The sequence below is a fragment of the Euphorbia lathyris genome, chromosome 9 (assembly GCF_963576675.1).
Source record: "Euphorbia lathyris chromosome 9, ddEupLath1.1, whole genome shotgun sequence".
NCBI classification, from domain to species: domain Eukaryota; kingdom Viridiplantae; phylum Streptophyta; class Magnoliopsida; order Malpighiales; family Euphorbiaceae; genus Euphorbia; species Euphorbia lathyris.
Genome location: NC_088918.1, coordinates 63,193,964 through 63,214,463, shown reverse-complemented (window position 1 = coordinate 63,214,463; position 20,500 = coordinate 63,193,964). Strand labels below are relative to the sequence as shown.

The 20,500-nt window shown below is 34.9% G+C and overlaps 1 long non-coding RNA gene across 1 annotated transcript; it reads left to right on the top strand.

Moving 5' to 3' along the window:
• Positions 1-16,964: 16,964 nt before the first annotated feature.
• On the top strand, positions 16,965-20,011 carry LOC136206679 (uncharacterized). The gene is made up of 4 exons (XR_010676382.1): positions 16,965-18,541; positions 19,300-19,386; positions 19,503-19,559; positions 19,679-20,011. It is a non-coding gene; the product is annotated as an uncharacterized lncRNA (long non-coding RNA).
• Positions 20,012-20,500: the final 489 nt, after the last annotated feature.

Sequence of the window (20,500 nt, the reverse complement as noted above, 5' to 3'; positions counted from 1 at the left end):
GGTTTTGGATTGGTTTGCGGTTCTGATTCTTAAAATTCTTTTGAGTGGGTTTCAGAACCGCAGTGGACCTTTTAGTGCTATTAGAAACAATAAGCACTTCCTCTTTTAAATCTTGTTTTCGAGCTTCCTCCTCAATTCGGAGGCGAGTAATCAAACTTTCCATCGAAAATTCTTTTGTTTTGTGCCTCAAAATATTTTTTAAAATCTTTCCATGAAGGAGGCAATTTGTCAATTATGACAACAACTTGAAATTGATCGTTTAAAGGCATACCTTCTGAAATAATTTCATGTGCTATCTTCTGTAATTCATGAGATTGAATTTCCACTGACTTGTCATCAGTCATCTGGAATTTGAGGTAGCGACTTACAGCGTATTTTTTCGATCCGGCCTCCTCAGTGTCATACTTCCTCTGCAGAGCTTCCCAAATTTCTTTTGCTGTTTTTTCTTCAGCAGTGTAGTAATCATACAGATCGTCAGTCAGTCCATTGAGTATATAATTTTTGCACAGAAAATCATTTTCTGTCCATCTCTCAGCAGCACGACACAGCAGCACGAACATCTGCCTCGTCACCATCTTCAGGAACAATTGGTTTTTCCGAAGTCAGAACAGAAGCTACCTTCTTTGTTGTGAGGTAGAACAACATCTTCTGTCTCCATCTTCGGAAATGAGCTCCTTCAAACCGGAATGGTTTGTTAATCTCAGCAATCCCATTTGATTGTTCGGTAGCCATCAGCAGTAATTGAATCGTCTTAGAATTGTTGTTCCTCGAACTCAGAAAATAGGAACAGACCGAAAAAAATTAAATGGGCAGAGTCGCGGACAATGTCGCTTTCTTTAAGACGTTCGCGGAACTGCCGGAATTTAGCAAACAGTATGAACTCCGGTCTCCTCTAGGATAAAACAGTCCTCTAATACGATTTTCGTATTGCACCGTACGAAAATCGTTCTGTATACACTCTCTGTTTACTTGCTCAGTTTCGAAAAAATACCGAATGGATGAAATTAAATTGTGTGTTGAAGGCAGTCTCACACCACCTATTTATACAAGAAAAAAGAGCTGTTTGAGCTCTGATTTCATGGAGAAAGAGAAGGAGAAAAATCTGGAAGGTGGAGGAGACTGAAGACACGTTCAGAAAAAATGGACGTTGTGAACAACGTTCACAAAGACTGAATTAGAGTAAAAAATAATTAAATAAAAATTAATTTCCGAAATTAAAAAAATAATATTAATTAATTAATTTTTTTACAATAAAAAAATATACATTATACATTTTACACCACACCAACCCAACCCGGCCCGGTCGGACGGCGCGCGCGTGTGTGGTGGTCAACCATGAAGATAGGTCCTCACCATTTCATAAAAGTGGGCACCCCTTGGGGCACACCCCAAGCATGTGAGGACCTTCTTTATAAACATCTCCACTAAGTGCTTTGAAAGCAATGTGGGATGTTTTTCCACTTGAAAAACTCAAAGACATAAGAAGACACATGGGTGGGCTTTATTTCACAAATTATATTTGGGCCAAGCCCAACAGTGATTCATGAGGATCACGCACCATGAAACCCTAGCAGATCAACGTCCAATGCAGCCGACAGTTGAGAGATAAAATAAAAGGATAAGGTGTAAGAATATTAATAATGTTTACAACCAGGAGCAATTTCATATTTAACATCTAAAATGACGCAATTTTACTTCTAATGTTTGCAGTTAAGAGCAATTTATCTCATGTTGGCAAGCTTGATCATTATTATAAAACACAAATATTTTGTTTCTTATTATGTCTCAATGCATATCAGATCGTTTAAAAAAATCATATTTTCTGTGATTTAATAATAGAATTAGAGATTAATATTTATAAATTCGGCGTAATATTTTAATTTTTTTTTTGTCCAACTTGTATAATAGACAATATATTTTTTAGTTTTTTTCATGTCTAATCATATGTTTATAATTTGTTACCAATGGGTAATAAAATGACTCATATGTGAAGTCTTGATGACAATAAAACATTTTGATGGATTATTTTCAAATTGACCCAGTTTGACAACGTTAGGGGTAAAATTACTCTTGGCTGCCAACGTTAGAGTTAAAATTGCACCATTTTAGATGTTAAAGGTAAAACTGCTTCTGACTGTAAACGTTAGGGGTATTTTTTCACCTCCCTAAAATAAATAAAATCATATTTTGATTTTTTTAAGAACACATAAATATATAAGAGAAAATTACACGAAAAAGCATGTATCATAAAGAATTGACAGTTAATTCAAACCTTATTTTCAATTTTATCAATAACTGATTATTTTTATTTAACTTTTGTCAATTCCACAGTTTATATTTAGTTAAAAAATTTATTGTAATATTTTTTCCATCATTAACAGCGCTGTTATAATTAATGGATCTTAAAATACATGATCATCTCATCTTCTCCATCTCTCATTTTCTGATGGAAATATTCGCCGTAATTTGTAATGAATCCCACTAAGTTTTAATAATGGTGTTAGAGCCGATAATGACAGAACTGCAGAATGGGAGTTTTAGTTTCAAAGAAAGTTGAAAAAGAGGGCAAAAATTCAGAAATATCCTTTTCTTATATAACATTTTTAAAATAAAAAACAATGTTTATGATATAGTGCAAATAACAGTTATCAATTTGATTAAGTCTAAGGGTCCGTTTGTTTTACCTACTGGTTGCTGTTGTTGTTTGCTGTTACGGTTTGCTGTTGCTGTTACGGTTTGTTGTTTGTTGTTTGAAAAAGCTGCTTTTCCAAAAAGCAGAGATTCTCTGCTTTTGTAAAAGACTGCTTTTCGGGTGTAAAAGGCAAACAGGAGATCACTAACCAAACACCTAATGCTGCTCAGATGTAAAACGAAAACATGAGGTCACTAACCAAATACCTAGAACCGTCTATTTTGAAGTGAAAAGGCAAAAAGGAGCATGAAAATGAGCAACCAACACCCCCTAAATATTGTCATCATTTATGATAATTATATAAAAAGCCTAATATATAACTAATACTATTTATTCGGGATGGGAATCCTGATGGTCCTGGGAAAAATTCCACCATCCCATCTACATCCACGAATATTTTGAGAATTTTCCATCTATCATCGGTTTTGAGGAATCCTCACCCTGTTTCCACCCCTAATTTCTTTCCTCCCATACACAAAAACTGAGGTGGATGAAAGTGAGGCTTAGTTGCTTTATTGGTTTTCTCGAAACATAATACTGAAAAAAAATTGAAAAATATAAAACCCAATATCTTTTCAGTTTATATGTCTACCTGCAATTAATTTTCTTTTTATCTTTAGAAAAATTCTGCTAAACAACTCTTCCTTGTCCTCCTTCTCATTTATAAAGATCTTCCTACTTTTATCACAGTTTATACTCTCGCTTTGAAGATGCAAGACTGTTAAGATATTATATTATTGAATTGAGTTAGTTTAAGAATGTTTTTCTTTTTTTTTTAATCAAATAATGAATGAATTAATCAATGTACCTTAACTGGCAGGTGTTCAACAAATCAATAGAAACGAAACTCGGTAAAGAAAATGTGGGACAAGTTATAAAATGAGAAGACTGTGCAATAGCATGAGCCAATCTGTTTACTTATCGCCTAATCCACTTGACTGAGTAATAGTCATTAGCTGTTAAGATTGCCCGACATTGAGCAATGATATCTCCTAGCTCTGAATCATCCGCCTTGTCTCCGTTGACAGCTTCGACAACCTGTTTAGCGTCCGATTCAAAGACAACGTCTTTGAGGTTATGGCTTACTGTCCATTGCATCGCCTGAAGGAGTGCGGTAGCTTCACATTCCTGAACCGTTGGACAACAAGATAATTTTTTCGCCCTCCCCATGATAAAATTACCGCCAGAATCGCGGACAGCAGCTCCACACCCCGCCATTTCAGTATTGCTGAATTTTGCAGCGTCTGTGCAGCAGGAGACATGTCCAGGATCCGACGGGTGCCATCTGCTGCAATTGCGTGGATCCTCTCGCCTTTCTCGTTTCGCTGCGTCGTCCGTCTGCTTAAGGGATTGAGCCTGCGACCAATCACTCAACGTGCAGGCAGCGATCCAATCGATTTTATCTGGTTCCGTCACCTCTTGGTTCAAAGCCGACTGTTTCTAGCTTTCCAAAGGCTCCATAGCCGCATCATGAAAATCGCCCCCATGTCCGGCGAAAGCGAGTTTAACAACCTGCAAAACCAGTCAGAAAGATTAGTTGCCGCCTCCGCAGCCACTGATATCTTCTCTAGTAATCCTGATAGCTGCCATACTTGTCTCCAGGGACCACATTCAATAAAAACATGCCACGCATCCTTCCATGGACCATTACAAACCACACAATTACTAAGAATTTGGATCCCCCGCTGTTGGAGCTTAACTCGGGTAAGTAGGAAGCCCCTTGCTAGTTGCCAGGCGAAATACCGGAGTTTGTGAGGAACCTCTGCATACCAGACCCTCTTCCACGCACCACTCACATGATACCTTTCATTTCCTTCCATCGATCCAGTTAACCGGTAAGCACTCTTCACAGTATATCTCCCCGAGGGGTGAGCCGACCATATAATACTATCTTTTGTGTGTGCATTATGACTTGGAAGTCTATTCATCTCCCGAATATCTCTTTCAGTGAACAATTCTTCTAAAAGTTCAAGTTCCCATTCACGTGAATTCGGAATGAATAAATCACATACCTTTAAGTTTTCTAACCCCTCAATCATCGGTGTTTGAACAAATTCGGAATCCTCATCCCGTAACCAACGATCCCTCCATACATTCACACTGCTCCCATCTCCAATTTTCCATCTGACTCCCTCCTTAACTATTAACTGAGAACTCCAAATGCTTCGCCATATGAAACTGGGTGAATGCCCTAACGCGACTCCCATAAAGTCCCCTCTTGGGTAATATTTAGCTTTGTATATTCTGCTGACAAGCGAAGATGGATTGGAGAATAGACGCCACCCCTGTTTTCCCAACATAGCAAGGTTGAATGCAGTGAAATTTTTGAAATTGAGGCCCCAAACAATTTTGGAGCGCATAAGCGGTCCCAGGACATCAAGTTGATCCGTTTTCTCCAGACTTCTTATTCCCCCACCAAAAGGAGTTTAACATTTTCTGAAGCTCGTCAGCAGTAGAAACAGGGAGAAGGAAGACACTCATGAAATAAATGGGAATAGTTTGGCCTGCCGCTCTAATAAGAGTAGCTTTTCCTACTTTAGACATACCTTTTCCTCTCCAGTGTTGTAAACGTTGCTAAAGCCTATCCCTGAAATGAGCAAAAATGGCCTTTTTAGTTCTACCGATCAGAGACGGAAGGCCCATGTATCTTCCAGTGCTTTAGAACAGTAATGCATCATGCCTCTATCCCTCTTAAATTCTGGCAACATGCTCTCGAATTAGCAACATATCTCCTAAATATATATCCTCACAAAGTTCTAGGATACCAATCACCCACCAAAATTCTGTATAAACAGGAACCCACCTATTCCCACTTACGTGTCTTCGGATGCCTTTGCTTCCCTCTAATTCCATCCCAAACACGAAATAAGCTTGAATCTCGCTCTTCTCCATGTGTTTTCTTAGGGTATCCATCTAATCATAGAGGATATAAGTGTCTGGACATGTCTAAAAATAAGATAATCATATCCCGTCATGTCATTTTTGACGAATCAACTCTTCCGTTTTCAACCGCGCCTCCTAATTGCGCGTCTCCTTCACAAACTTCTGCCGAGTCAGACAGTACATTCCTACCTGCTGTCCAATTTCGAACTCATACTCCCTGTTCCAATTACGTCCATCCCGAGTCTGTCGCCTCCCCCATTTCTGTTGCGTCTGTATCGTAGTCTTCATCACCCGTCACTCCGTCCAGCCCAATCGAGTCGTCCGCGTCGTCTCACCTCTAATCCAGTCATGTCCGCTCGTCCGTGTCATCTGCTGTTCCGTCAAATCCAGACAGATCGTCTGATTCGTCTCCCGTCTCGTCCTCAAATAACAGTCTGTCCGCCTCCTCATTTGCACGCACAGCGCAAACGCAGTCCGATTCGTCTCATGTCTCGTCTTCGATCTCCTCCCCTAATACTTCACAAACTTCTTCTGATACTTCTATATCTTCCCCTCAATTACAAGTTATTAGCACTCACAAAATGGCCACAAGAGCTCAGCATGGCATCCATAAACCGTGTCGAATGTTAAATCTATCTGCCTTAACAAAACCTACCATATCTCCGCTTCCAAAAACACCTTCTTATGCATTAAGTGATCCAAACTGGATACAAGCCATGACTGATGAATTTGAGGCTCTTATTGCAAATAAGACATGGGTACTTGTACCCCGTCCAAAATGTGCTAATATTATTCGTAGTTGGTGGATTTTCAGGCACAAAACAAAGTCAGATGGCTCCTTTGAGCAATATAAAGCAAGACTGGTTGGGAATGGTTCCGGAAAGTTGGCAGGAGTTGATTGTGGTGAAACGTTTAGCCCTGTGGTTAAACCAGCCACTATTCGTGCTGTCCTCAGCATAGCACTGTCTAAACATTGGAAAATTCGGCAATTAGACGTAAAAAATGCCTTCCTGCATGGTGATCTTACTGAAACCGTCTACATGCATCAGCCACTGGGGTTCCGAGATTCCAGATATCCTGATCATGTATGTCTGCTATAAAAATCATTATACGGTCTCAAGCAGGCACCTCGGGCCTGGTATCAGCGGTTTGCTAATTTTGTCATTCAAATCGGTTTCTCCAATAGCATCTCTGACAGCTCATTATTTATCTACAAACAAGGCTCTGACATGGCATATATCCTTATGTATGTCGATGACATAGTGCTAATCACCTATTCTGACACACTTCAGGCTTCAGTAATGTCAAAATTGAACTCCGAATTTGCAATGAAAGATTTGGGTCCTCTGAACTATTTTTTGGGCATATCAGTGACTCACTCTCCTGGCTCTCTCTTCCTATCTCAGCGGAAATATGCTTCTGAAATAATTGCAAAGGCCGGACTCAGCTCGTGCAATCCGGCCACCACTCCTGTTGACACCAAACAAAAGCTCAGTATCTCTTCTGGTTCTCCTTACCATGACCCCACCGAATACAGAAGATTGGCTGGTGCTCTTCAATATCTCACTCTTACCCGACCCGATATTTCATACGCAGTTCAACAGATATGCTTGTTCATGCACAACCCAAAAACTACACACATGGCTGCTCTTAAACGCATCCTCAGGTATGTTCAGGGCACTCTTGACTTTGGCCTCACACTTCTAGCATCCTCTCCCAATCAATTGGTCTCCTACACGGATGCTGATTGGGTAGGCTGTCCCGACACTCGCCGATCAACATCAGGCTACTGTGTATTCCTAGGGGACAATCTAATCTCTTGGTCCGCCAAACGACAGCCAACACTGTCCCGATCCAGCGTAGAGGCCGAATATCGCGGCGTTGCCAACGTCGTGTCAGAAACATGATGGATACGCAATCTGCTTTTAGAACTTGGCTGTCCGATTCAGAAATCTTCAATAGTGTACTGTGACAATATCAGCGCCGTGTATCTCACAGGCAACCTGGTTCAGCATCACCGCACTAAGCATGTGGAAATGGACATTCACTTTGTCCGAGAACGAGTTGCAAAAGGAGAAGTCCGTGTCCTTCACGTGTCATCTCGCTATCAAATCGCTGACATCTTCACCAAAGGTCTTCCGTCAACACTATTTGAAGATTTTCGCAATAGTCTCAATGTTCGCCCTCCGAACCCTTCGACTACGGGGGTGTATTAGATTATGTATTTAGTTATTATTTATCTGTATTATTCTGTTACTTATCTCTAGCCTAGAATATAAGTTCAGTTGTTGACTATAGTTGTTCACCACCGAGTGAACTGTATTCTGTATAAATACTTCAATTGATATCAATAACAAACAGAGAGAATTACACTCCTTCAGTAAATTCAAGTTCTTGGATGGTGCAATCACCAAACCAACCCCTCTTTGCACTCAATTAGATTGGACCATGATTAACACGATGTTGATATCATGGAGTATGAATACCATTGATCCTAAGGTAAAGTGCTATCCATCCAAATATAAAGATGCAAAAAGCCTATGAGGCACTTTAAAATCACGTTATGTTGATTAATGGCCCTAGAATTCAATAATTAAAATCTTCGGTCGCTAAATGTGAACAAATCAAATCGAGCTCATTGCTGAATGTTTTGGTAAACTCTTTGCTTTGTGGAAAAAATTACACAACCATAAACCAATAGTCGATTGTTCCTACTGTGAATTCAGCAGGAAGCAGGCACTAGAAGAGGTGTGCGAATAGTATGCTTTATGGATTTCTTATGGGTATGTATTATTATTATTATTACGCAACCCTTCACACCAATATTCTATCGATCCATTATCTTTGTTAGGGCTTTTCAGTTGGTTGTGTAGGATGAATGAGCCTGACTCGTGAAGGGGTTCCCAATAATAAGCCACCCGGGCTCCTAGGATTTGTTGTTCGCACTAGTTCATGCAGGGGACATGGTAGGGCGGCCAAACCTGACCGATCGCATATCATTTGCATTCACTGCAACAAAATAGGCCATGAGGTCTCTAATTGTTTTGAAGTGATATGTTATCCAAAATTGTGGGATGGACGTGGCAACATAAATCGAGGTGTAGGGGGTCGTGGAAGAGGATCGGCTCATGCCAATGTGGTGCGGAAGCCACAAAACATGGTGGTGCTATTATTGGCAGTAGCTCGTCCCTATAATTCTTTTTACTAAGCAGGTCTTATGGGTAATGCAAAAATTATGGATGATTGACATAAGGGAAACACATCATGTCATTGGTGATCCTGCTTAGTTAATTAGGACAAAGTAAATTCTTGATTGTCTTGTTGGACTCCCTAATGGCAAAACTCTTATTGTAACACATAGGGTTGTGTTCAATTGACACACAAAATCATTCTTCCGCATGGTCTTTTTGTTACAAAATTAAGTTGCAATTTAATTTCGATTTTACAATTAAACGGTGATACGTAGTCACTACGCCGATAAGCCCATCAGACGAAGGTTCAAAATCGTTGTTAGGAAGAAAATAAAACTATCATGGGGCTCGCTGCCGTCTGATGGCCCTTCAAACGACGGTTGTGTTTGTCATTTGAATCAACCTCACATGACATCAGTCTATTAGTACGCTTTTATCTTACACGTATTCTGATGACGACTTATTTATTATTACCATCACCTTGAATGACAGCCTAATAATTGAAATTGTCAAGAAATTTATGGGAAATTGACATATTGATAACTGTGATGACAGTCTGCGTAATGATTTTTGTCGTTGTAGCGTTTCATAGATGACGTAGGGCCTAATCAATTATGTCATGGGATTTTTTTCAGATGACAGATTCGTTTCAATTATTTGTCTTCCTACATTTCTTTGTATGACATTTTTTTAATCCGAATTGGCTTCATTTCTTCTTTACCTAATTTTTCATTTGTAAATTTCTGGTTTCATTTAGAAGCCAATTCATGTATGTACCTAAATAATGAAATAATAATACTCAATGAACATCAAATTTTTTGTATATATATATCAAAGATATTTCAAATTAATTACAGACAATACTCATAATCTGTATACACAAGAGTTCAATTCAATATAGTCAACAATAGAATCAATAGCAATTAAATCGATGTGAAATACAAATGATTCAAAAGTATTATCTAATTGTCTTATTACATGCAATGCAAAAAGAAATCATTGATTAGCCACAATTACAATGCAATTAACGCAGCAACAGACTCCACCTTTTCCCATTCTCCTTGACCTTTCACTTTCCACCCCATAACCACTATAAATAGAACAACTTCTTCAATGTGGGCAATACCCTAAACTTAAAAAAGTCATAAACAATTGTGAGCAGCCGTGGAACCCGATTATCCTACTCTCAGGAGGGATTTTGGCAAATGAGATTCTATTTTTACATACCACCGTCACTTACTGTTTTTAAGAACAATACTTAGCGTGTCCCTTCCGATGTATATATTCTTTTGACTATTTCTCTAACCCATTTTGTCATGTTTTAAGGTTAGATTAATTATTTCAGAGTCACCACCCGAGTTTTAATGTTTGGGAACATGTAAAAAGTTTAGATGGCACACGGGCTCACAACATGCCACCTCTTCAGAGTTAGGTTAGTGACTTAAACGGGTTAAGAGTCTGATAAATAAACACGTAGACTTGTCTTCATTAAAATACCATAATATTTATAATGCAGTTTCAATTAAATATTATTTAACGCTCGAAAGCGATAAATAAATAGTGGAAATATAAAATTATTAAATCAATTTCACAAATGGCACAAATAGCCCTAATACATTAGATCTAGCCCTGGGAAATAAATCTATTAAACCTTCAAGACAATAAACATTAGCTGTGGGACATTGAGACCCGTCTTTCAGATTTAACTACGACGCCGGACTCGATCAAATAGGACTCATTCAAGCCTAAAATCTAGCAAACAACATGCAATTATATCCGAAGCCTAATTCATTCATCTAATCAATTTTAATATTTGAGTGATGAAAATACCCTTATATCTCGAGATTCATTTTAGTCTCATTTAACAGAAATAATAAACTAATAAATTTACTGAAACGAAACTAAGCTACCTGACAGAAAAACATGGGCCTGTCTGTCTGACCATGTAACCGATCTGACACATGGTGCCCGATCGGTGACAGGGATCACCGATCGGAGACTGAGTCTCCGATCGGTGATTGTCCTACGGAGAAACTCCTGTTTTACGTGTCAAAACCCAAAACAAGAATAAAAAGATACAGAAATGAAATAAACAGGTTGCAAGCAGTAGGGATAGGCTTTTAAAACCCTTCAGAAGTTACCTCTAAAGCGCTTTTCCAGTTTATTGCATATGGTAGGCCGACGAACATGTGATTGAGACTTGAGCAGTAACCCAAACCCATGCAATAGAAGATTGATTGGATCAGAAAGTGGCATTTCCGTGTATGAACCGAAATTGACCAGTAAATGATATATTTTAAACCCAAAATATCAATTCTAGAAGTGTAGTGACTTCATAATTGATTAATAGCGAGAAATAGTTGTGATAAACGTGTTTTATCTACTATATAACTTGAAATAGTTTCATAATAGCTTTTCGGAGAATTCTTCATCTTTATTCTTATTCTTGTTTATTTGTAAATGAGTATTCATGTAATAATACTTTGTATATTATAAGTAGTTTTACATTTAACTGTGATATTTTCCATTCTTAGAATAGTACTACATATATTATTTTTACACCAATTTGATAAATATTTATCTCCTTTAATTTCTTAATACTCGTAAAATATTCATCACTGTAATGACTTGTTCATCTGTTATTAATAATATTTTCATCAAATCATTCTATAAGTATACACAACAAATTCTAAGAAAATAAATAATCTACTCATTTTCCAACAAATTAAACTCCAAAAACTAAAGCAAACTAAAGATGCAAAAAATCAAATTACATAAACTTTAAATTCATAACAAAAAAAATGAGGAGCTTATTCTAAAAAATTTAAATTTCTTATGTAATTTGTATCCACCAGTGGAAAAAAAGATAGAGATTGGAATCCATAATAAATTTAGCAAAAAAAATATTTAAAATTCACGATAAATGCCTAGTGACCTGAAATGAAGAATAACATTCATAAACTACACAACAATCAATAAGAAAATACAAAAAAAAAAAATTAATGTTTTAATTTTTCGGTGTATGCACAAGAGTTAGATGGTGTCCTCAAGTTGTGTCTTAACAAATTTCTTCTTGGCAACATATATGCTTTTGAATCTGTTTTTTGTAATATATATGGCTAAATTATTTGTTTGTGTAAGTCTACTGATATTCTTCTTTGTGACATAATGTAGGCTCGTCTTTACTTTGATGTATTTCCAGCTCTATCTTATACTAAGAGCTTTTCAAAGATGGAAGATGTAGATATTAGCACTTGTATGTGTGATTTCTTTATGTTTCTTAAATTCTAATTCATTCCAAACAAAGAGTGATGGTTTTGTGTATGAAATTTAATTTTTTTAGGGATTTAAAAAGATTTGGGGCCATATTGAAAATAGCTGTCAGGAAAATTCTCTCTCGTGAGAGTATGAGTGTAGAACTTCCTCCTCAAACTATTAGCTTTAAATGTTTGAACTATTTTTCATGTTATATTAAGAAATCCATAGTTCAATGCACAATTTTAAGTTTGTATGATAATGTGCTGGTTAATCATGTTATAAAAATTTTCTTTTCATATGTGTAATATGGATGGCAAGCCGGAATTAGTCATTAGTGTTGTGGATAGTATCAATTACAGGCTGATGCCGAATCATGTAAAAGCAATCGATGTTGACAACAAGTATTGGATGGTTTGCCATAATTTATGTTGTTACATATAAGTTAACTGAGGCGTTTGTTTATAATTGCATTTATTGAGTGAGATAACATTATAAATTGTTATAATTTACAAAAATTACATGCAAAATAAGCATTTTATTCTTTTTTTGCAAGAAGTGATGCAATTATTCTAGGTGCTGAGACTAGTGTTGGACTGTACCTTGTTGAAGTCATTCTTATGAAACGTATAATCTGTTTTCCTATTGTTAACTATTTAGTTTAAGAGTTGAATAGTTAGTAACTCTTTAGTTCAATAATATTAAAAATAATATTTCTTAATTCAAATATAGCATGCCACTAAAATTGGTTTTACAAAATAAGTGGAATTAAATATTTGTAAAACTTTTGAAACAATTCAAATACTATTGGCTGGATGAAATAATTTCTCTAACAGATTAAATTATGAATAATAATAAGCTTGCTTAAATAATAAACCGAGTGGGTATAGAGAAAGTGTGGCTCTAGTAAGAATCAAACCAGTGATCACTTTTATAGCTTACGTGGTTAAACTATCCTACGCAAACTAGTGTATTTACAATATTAGTTTTAAAGATTAACTAAGAAATTTTACAAGACGATTGAATTGATTCAAATTACAAAGAAATATGAACACTTAATCTTTGATCTCTTGAAGAATGTTGGAAAGACTTTAAATGAACTCAATATAGAAAATTTGTTTAAAGGATTCCCAAGCTGCAAATGAGGCTTTGGTCTCTTTTTATAGTTGAATGTGGTGTATTCTTAATCTTATCTTTTTGTTTTTTTTTTATCTTTGCAGGTGGTTTATTCATAGTAGATTATAGGAGAATTCTTCATCCTCATTCTTGTTCTTCTTTATTTGTAAATGAGTATTCATGTATGTATGAGAGTTAGATGTTTCAATGTTTAGATGTACGTATGTGAGTTAAATGTTTTCCTCAAGGTGAGCCATGTTTCAACAAATTTTGCCTTGACAACATATATGCTTTTGAATCTATCTTTCTGTAATATATATGGTTAAATTGTATGTTTGCATAAGTATGCTGACATTCTTCTTTGTGACATAACGTAGGCCCCTCAATATCTTGATGCATTTCCAGCTCTGTCTCAGACTAAGATTTTTTCAATGATGAAAGGTGCAGATGTTAGCACTTGCATATGCGATTTCTTTATTTTTCTTAAATACTAATTCATTTCCAAACAAAAAGTGATAATTTTGTGTATGAATTTTAATTTTATTAAGGATTTAAAAAGTTTTGGGGCTATATTAAAAGGAACTGACGGGATAATTCTTTCGTGGGACTGTGAGTATAGAACTCCCTCCTTAAAAAGTTAGCTTTAAATTTTTGAACTATTTATTATGTTATATTAAGAAATCGATAGCTTAATGTATAGTTTTAGGCTTGTATGATAATGTGTTGGTGTTGTGGATAATATAACTTACAACCTAAAGTTGATTCATGTAGAAGCAAATGATGTTGCCAACAGTGTTGGATAGTTTGTCACAATTTATGTTGTTACATCTAAGTTAACTGAGGTGCATTCTTGTAATTATGTTTACTGAGTGGAATAACATTATATATTGTTATAATTTACAAATATTACATGCAAAAAATGCATCTTATTCTTTTAATTCACTTTTTTTCTAGGTGTCGAGACTCATGTTGTATTGTACCCTATTGGATCCATTTCAATGGTCGGTAGCATTCATTTCTTCTTTGACTACAATATGCTTTCTATTGTGAATTATTTAGCTTAAGATTTGAATATTTATTAAATCTTTAGTTCAATACTATTGAAAATAATAGTTTTTAGTTCAAGTACAAGTATGCCATTAAAACTAATTTTACAAAAGATGTGGAATTGAATGTTTGTAGCATTGTTGAAACAGATCAAATGTAATTAATTGGATATAATAGTTGCTCTAAAGGATTAAGTTATTATTAATAATAAGCTTGCTTAAATAATAAATATAATAGGTATAGAAAAATTATGACATATTAAGATTTATAGTGGTTCGGTAAAATTGAGCCTACTCCACTCCTAAAGACTACATCTTAGGATTTATAATGCAATTTTTTAATTTGGTAGATATCTAACCTCCCGTAAGTTTAATGGTGCTTAAGAAACCTATGTTAAGCTTATGAGTGCCTAACAAACCTGATAGTAGTTTTTACAACCACAAGTACCAAACGTATCAAGACTTATGTGTGGGGTAAAGTACACCCATAGCCATTGAACTTTTACCCATTTTAACATTATGGCCACTAAACTTCAATTCTTCATAGTACGTTCACTGAACTTTACACTTTTTAACATCGGTGGCCACTATGACCATTGACCAACGTTTTTTACCTTTGACTCTACATTTTCACCGGTTTTCTCTCTCATTCCCTCATTCTAAAACCTAAAATACTCATTTTATCCATCTCTTCCATCTCCATTTTACCCTTCTCTCTTTAAAACCAGTCTCTCTCCCACTCTCCTATTCTTTTCTCTAAAATGGAATTGATAGACTTTTTGTTGGTCTTTATTGAGTTTTGTCGACGGTGAAAAAAACATTCTCAGATGATTCCTTTTTGTGGCTAGCTTTATGCCCACTAAGTGCTTGATGAGACGAAAAAGATCTATCATAAATCGTGCTCTTATAGGAAAGAGTCAAAGCCGGTGGGTGAGGTAGCATCGGAGATAGAGAAGATGATAATTCTTTGTAGGAGTCAGAATCGCCACGAGCGAGCATGATGAGACAGAGAGCTGGATACTTTTCCTCGGTGGCTAGTGATGATGATTTATCACTCCGGGACGTTTGGAGCATTTTCTTTTGGACCACTTGTCTTCGTAATTGAAATGAGTGGCGGTCGTCGTTGGGGAGTTTAAAGCCTCAAGAGTCATTGAATATGAATTCTTGGTTTTTTGGGAGGAGTTAGAATTATTGAATTAGTATCATTTTCTACTTACAAGGACATTAGTACCAACTAAATTGGTTCAAACGCAATCGCACTAAGTCTGAAGTTGCTAATACTATCAATATCCACATTATTGACAAAAGATCCTAATCAAAGACTTGGAGCTCGAGGATTACTTGAGGTACCCTTGGTTTCAGTTTCTAGATTCCATCTTCATCTGTAAAATGAACAAGTTATGAAGGAAGTAGGAAAAACAGTGTAGTGGTGTTAAAGAAAAGAAATGCAGAGTCAGAGAGACTAGTTTTAGAGAGAATGGTAAAATGGAGATGGAAAAGAAGGGTAAAATGGGTATTTTAGGTTTTAGCATGAGGGAAGGAGAGAGAGAATCGGTTAAAATGGAGAGTCAAAGGTAAAAAAACACTGGTCAACGATCATAGTGGTCACCGGTGTTAAAAGTGTGTAAAGTTCAGTGGTCATACCATTAAGAATTGAAGTTCAGTAGCCACAATATTAAAATGGGTAAAGTTCAGTGGCCATGGATGTAATTTACCCTTTATGTGTGCTTAACATATATTTACAATTCTTTTCTCTAGTAAGAATCAAACCACTGATCACATTTATATCTTAAGCGATTAAACTATCCTTAACAAACTAGTTGTGTTTACAATATTACTTTTAAAAATTAAGTAAGAAACTTTACAAGATGATTGAATTGATTTGATTTACAAAAAATATGAACACTCAATCTTTGATCTCTTGAAAAATATTGAAAGACTTTAGATAAACTAAATATAGCAAATATCACTACAACAAATCATCACTTGCGCCACAAATCATGCCACAAAAATTCATAATTCGTTGCATATTTTCAATTAGCCATGGGAAAAGTAAATTCCACTACAAACTTATGATCACCTTATATCTTTATGCCACGTGTAATTTTTTTCGTGGCAAACATACATTCATGCTACGAATTTTGCCACGATTCTTTTGTTTTTCGTGGCTAAATCTATTTATTCCATGGAAATATTTAACTCGTGGCATAAAATTATTTATGTCATGGATAATTTATTTCGTTGCAAATCTATATAAGAGTTAGTTTCAACATATTGATTTCTTGAAATGCAATATCTTGAAATACCAGTGCTGGGCGACAAAAAAAAATATTCATTTGCAAAAAAAATTCAATATATTAATTTCAACATATTAATGTCTTGTTTTTTTTTACCATATACTTTAGCAGTGGCACTGGCACTGGCAGAGAATAAAAGATAATTTTAACTTAATTCTAAATTTTTTAATTTAGTATTCTTTCAAGAAAAGTATAGTATTTTTGTTAGATTTGTATTTTGTTTAGTGTATAATTTATTGTTTTATATATTTTATTGTGAATTTTTATATTTATTTGGTGATCATGTGTTTTTAGATATTAATTATATTTTTTTAAATTAACTATATTTATTTATAATTATTATAAAAATAATTTTAAATTAATTATATATTTAATTTATTCCAATCACTTTTAGCGCCATTCCTTCCCCCCAAATATTTCATTTACCCCGTATACAACAAAATTAGGTTCCTCATTTTCATTATTAATCACTTTTGCCCTAGAAATTGGGTTTTACTCCCACAAAGAACCAAATTCGACCCTCCTTCTTAATGAAGATTTTTTCCAAATTTGCTACTCTCGAGTCCTTGAAAGAGAACGAGGGCGATAATGATAGGCGGTTGAACAACTGATCAAATTTTCTTCCCTTCGTCCACTCTCTTTCCTTGTTCCTCTTTCCTCTATAGTGAACACAGAGATCAACAAGGGGTTTTGTAGATCGGCGACGCTCGCCCTTCATTTTTCTTAGCTTCTGGGGATTTTTTTTCAGAGAAGAATCAATTAATTATAAAGTCTTGGAGATTAGATTTTCTTCCTTATTCTACACAATATAATATCAGTAATTCTAATGTAGGTCGAAAATTGCTTGGGCAACATGTGATATTATAGCATTGATGGAAACTGGCAAACATGATGGACAAGCAACCTAATCAGGTTACTTTTGTGTGAACTACTAAGAGGTAACTCATCATTACACATGAAAAGAAAAAAAAAACTACAATTTTATTACTTTGATTGTGGAATTGGACTTATTTGTAAGAAGTTTCAAGCATGTATGTTCATTGTTATGACATTGATATTGTCTTTAAAATAACAACTGTCTTATTTGGCACTTGGTAATTAAACCAATAGTCTTATGTTGGTAGGATCTTACTTCTCCTTAGTTTAATGGGAAAGTGGGGGTGATTTCTAACTTAATCACACTATGAATGAGACTTATCCAAACTCTTGCAGAATGCTTGTAGTTTCAAATTTGGAGGATTGGTAAGATATTCTACTCTTAGTGATCCTCTGTATATTAATATACTCTTACTAATTGACATAAATATGGGTGATTACTCGTATATGTAATGCTTAATGATGGATTAATATTGTGATTGAATAGAATTAAGGTGATATTAATTATGTTGAATATGTCTCTATATGCATTAGTTCTATCCTCTGGTTCAAATAATACAAAGTTGTTCAATTATATATGTTAAGTGCTCATAATATCACTAAATTTATACATTAATTTATAGGCAATGTAACTAAAATTAGCATTATAGTATCTATTAGAGTGGGCCGTATCAAGGGTCTACATCCCACTTATATGAATTGCCAATTCAATTGTAAAATGAAATGAGCTAATTAATTAGCCTAATTTAGTGCACAAAATCACAAAAAGAAATAGTACACCATCTTCACAAAAAAAAAGAAATAGTTCACATTTGATTTAATTATTATAGTTATATGCTACTCAAGGTTGCCTTCTCCTCATCCCTATAATAAACTCTTGAGGGATAATTAAGTTATAAAATTGAGGTTTTTTAATATGTTGAAATGTCACCATTTATTCTAATGTGGCTTGCTTTTGGAGAGTTATATGTTTCGCTTTTTATATATTGTTAATAAATGTCCTAACTGCTCCTTTTTCTTCTTTGTATTTTAGAAGTCCTAATACTTACAAAATGGTTGTTCTAATCTGGAATTGTAGTTATGATAACAGGACGATGACGAGCTTCAAACCCTTATGCGATGCTCGCTTCTCATCTTGGTGAAAGAGCCAAACTTCATGAGGAGCTTAGAAATATCAAGAAATATGTATATTTTACTTCATTTCGACTCTATTTCATTGTGATCTTTTGAATTTGAAAATAAGAGGCTGATTGGGTTTCCTTTTTCAACTTGAGCTAACATTCTTAATCACAATTTAATGACAAAAATTCAGCTAAAAATCAAAGTGGTACCTTGAAGGAGTTTTACAATACCTTAGGATGATTTTGCCTATTTGTTAGTCTGCACATGCAAGAAGAGACAAATTGTGTGCCTTAGTGAATTCTTCTTTTATAATAAACTCGTTGCAAATTCATTTGGTAAATTTTAGTTTATTTTTTCTTTGGCACTAGGGTTCTAGTTTAACCCGAATCATTTCGGGACTAACGCTTTGTTATTGTTGTTGTTGTGTTGGGGTTCTATAGTTTATCATATGTGATGTAGAGGTAATGTTACAATGTTATAACATTTTGAGAATATTGTTCCTATCCATTTTATTTGTAGTGAGTGGTTTGTTTAGGTGGATCAGTTCTTTTTGTTGATGAACTTAGGATTACAATAATTTAAACCTTCAAAATTAGTAACTATTGTACTTATTTTATATTATTTTAGAGAGTCAAATTTCTAGTTAGCTTTGGACATGCTCTAACATGCCAGTCAACTATATATATCTAAACTTGGAATGAAAAAAGTATAGTCAAATATGGCTGAGTTGCAAAAATTTCTGAAATTGAGTCCCTTGTCAATTTATGGACGCACTTAAGAAACATGCTGCTTTAACCAAAGGAAATATGGCTTCTCTGCAGGTTTTCTCCTCTTTTCAAGTTTTCTCCTCTTTTCATGTTCAAAATTGTGCTACTCTTGATTTGTCCTCATGAAGATGACTTTTTCATGTAAATCTGCACATTTTGGGGTTCTACAGTTTACTCTAGTCTTTCTTCTTGTGAAATGTTGCATTTTTAATGACATTAGTCTGCATTAAGGGTCTTTAACACTCGTTATATTCCAGGCAAAAATGGAATCTATTATGCAAAACAGAGAACTGACATAGACAATGATGATGCAGGTAAACTAGTTTCGTCTACCATCGATTGAATTGTGTTACTTTTATTTGAGGATATTCATATATAAACTGTTTTACAATAAGGTGCTCATATTATAAATTATATTTTTCTATCTATCAAGTTCTTAGGGAGGTGCTCGCGGCAGTACAAAGGAGGACTAGAGAAGAATGTGCATCTCATAATACTACTAAATTAGTTTATGTCTGATCAGTATAATGATTTATATACTTGTGTATTCTCTTTTTATGGTTGATAATGTCCATTTGGTAAAATAGGCAACTATGGAGAGGGACGTGGAATTGGAACATAGAACTGTTGATGCATGATCTATTTATCTCAAAAATTATTCTACAAATGAGAAGCCAAACAAGTACACCATCGGGACCTAGAAAGGCAATTGTTTTGGGATAATTTGCAACACAGAGTGTATCTACTGATGCATTTCAAGAACTAATAGCAGATATGTAAAAGATAGAATAAAATTACATCATTTGAAGTGTTGTCCTCTGATGTGTGTATATATATGACATTTATACTCATGTTGATAATCATTTATTTTTCACAAAAAGTTGTTAAAATTTTGCAGTGTATATTTATGTTATATCCTTTTTTTTACCAATTTTAATTTTATTCTAACTGCTTTCAATCTAATAATAATAATAAAAAAAATTAAAAATTAAATTAAATTAAAAAAATTGATAAGTTTGCCACGATTATACTTGTGGCTAAGTAAGGTTTATAATCACAAATGTTCTATTTTTGCCACAATTATGTTCGTGGCTTAGTGAGATTAATTGCTACAGACCTCTATGTCTTGCCATGGGAATTTTACTTTTGCCACGATTTAATTCGTGGCAAAGGGATGTGATTAGCCACGGATTTTTCTGTGGCATAAAAATCAATTTATGCCACTACCATTGTTTTCCCATGGCAACTACGTAGC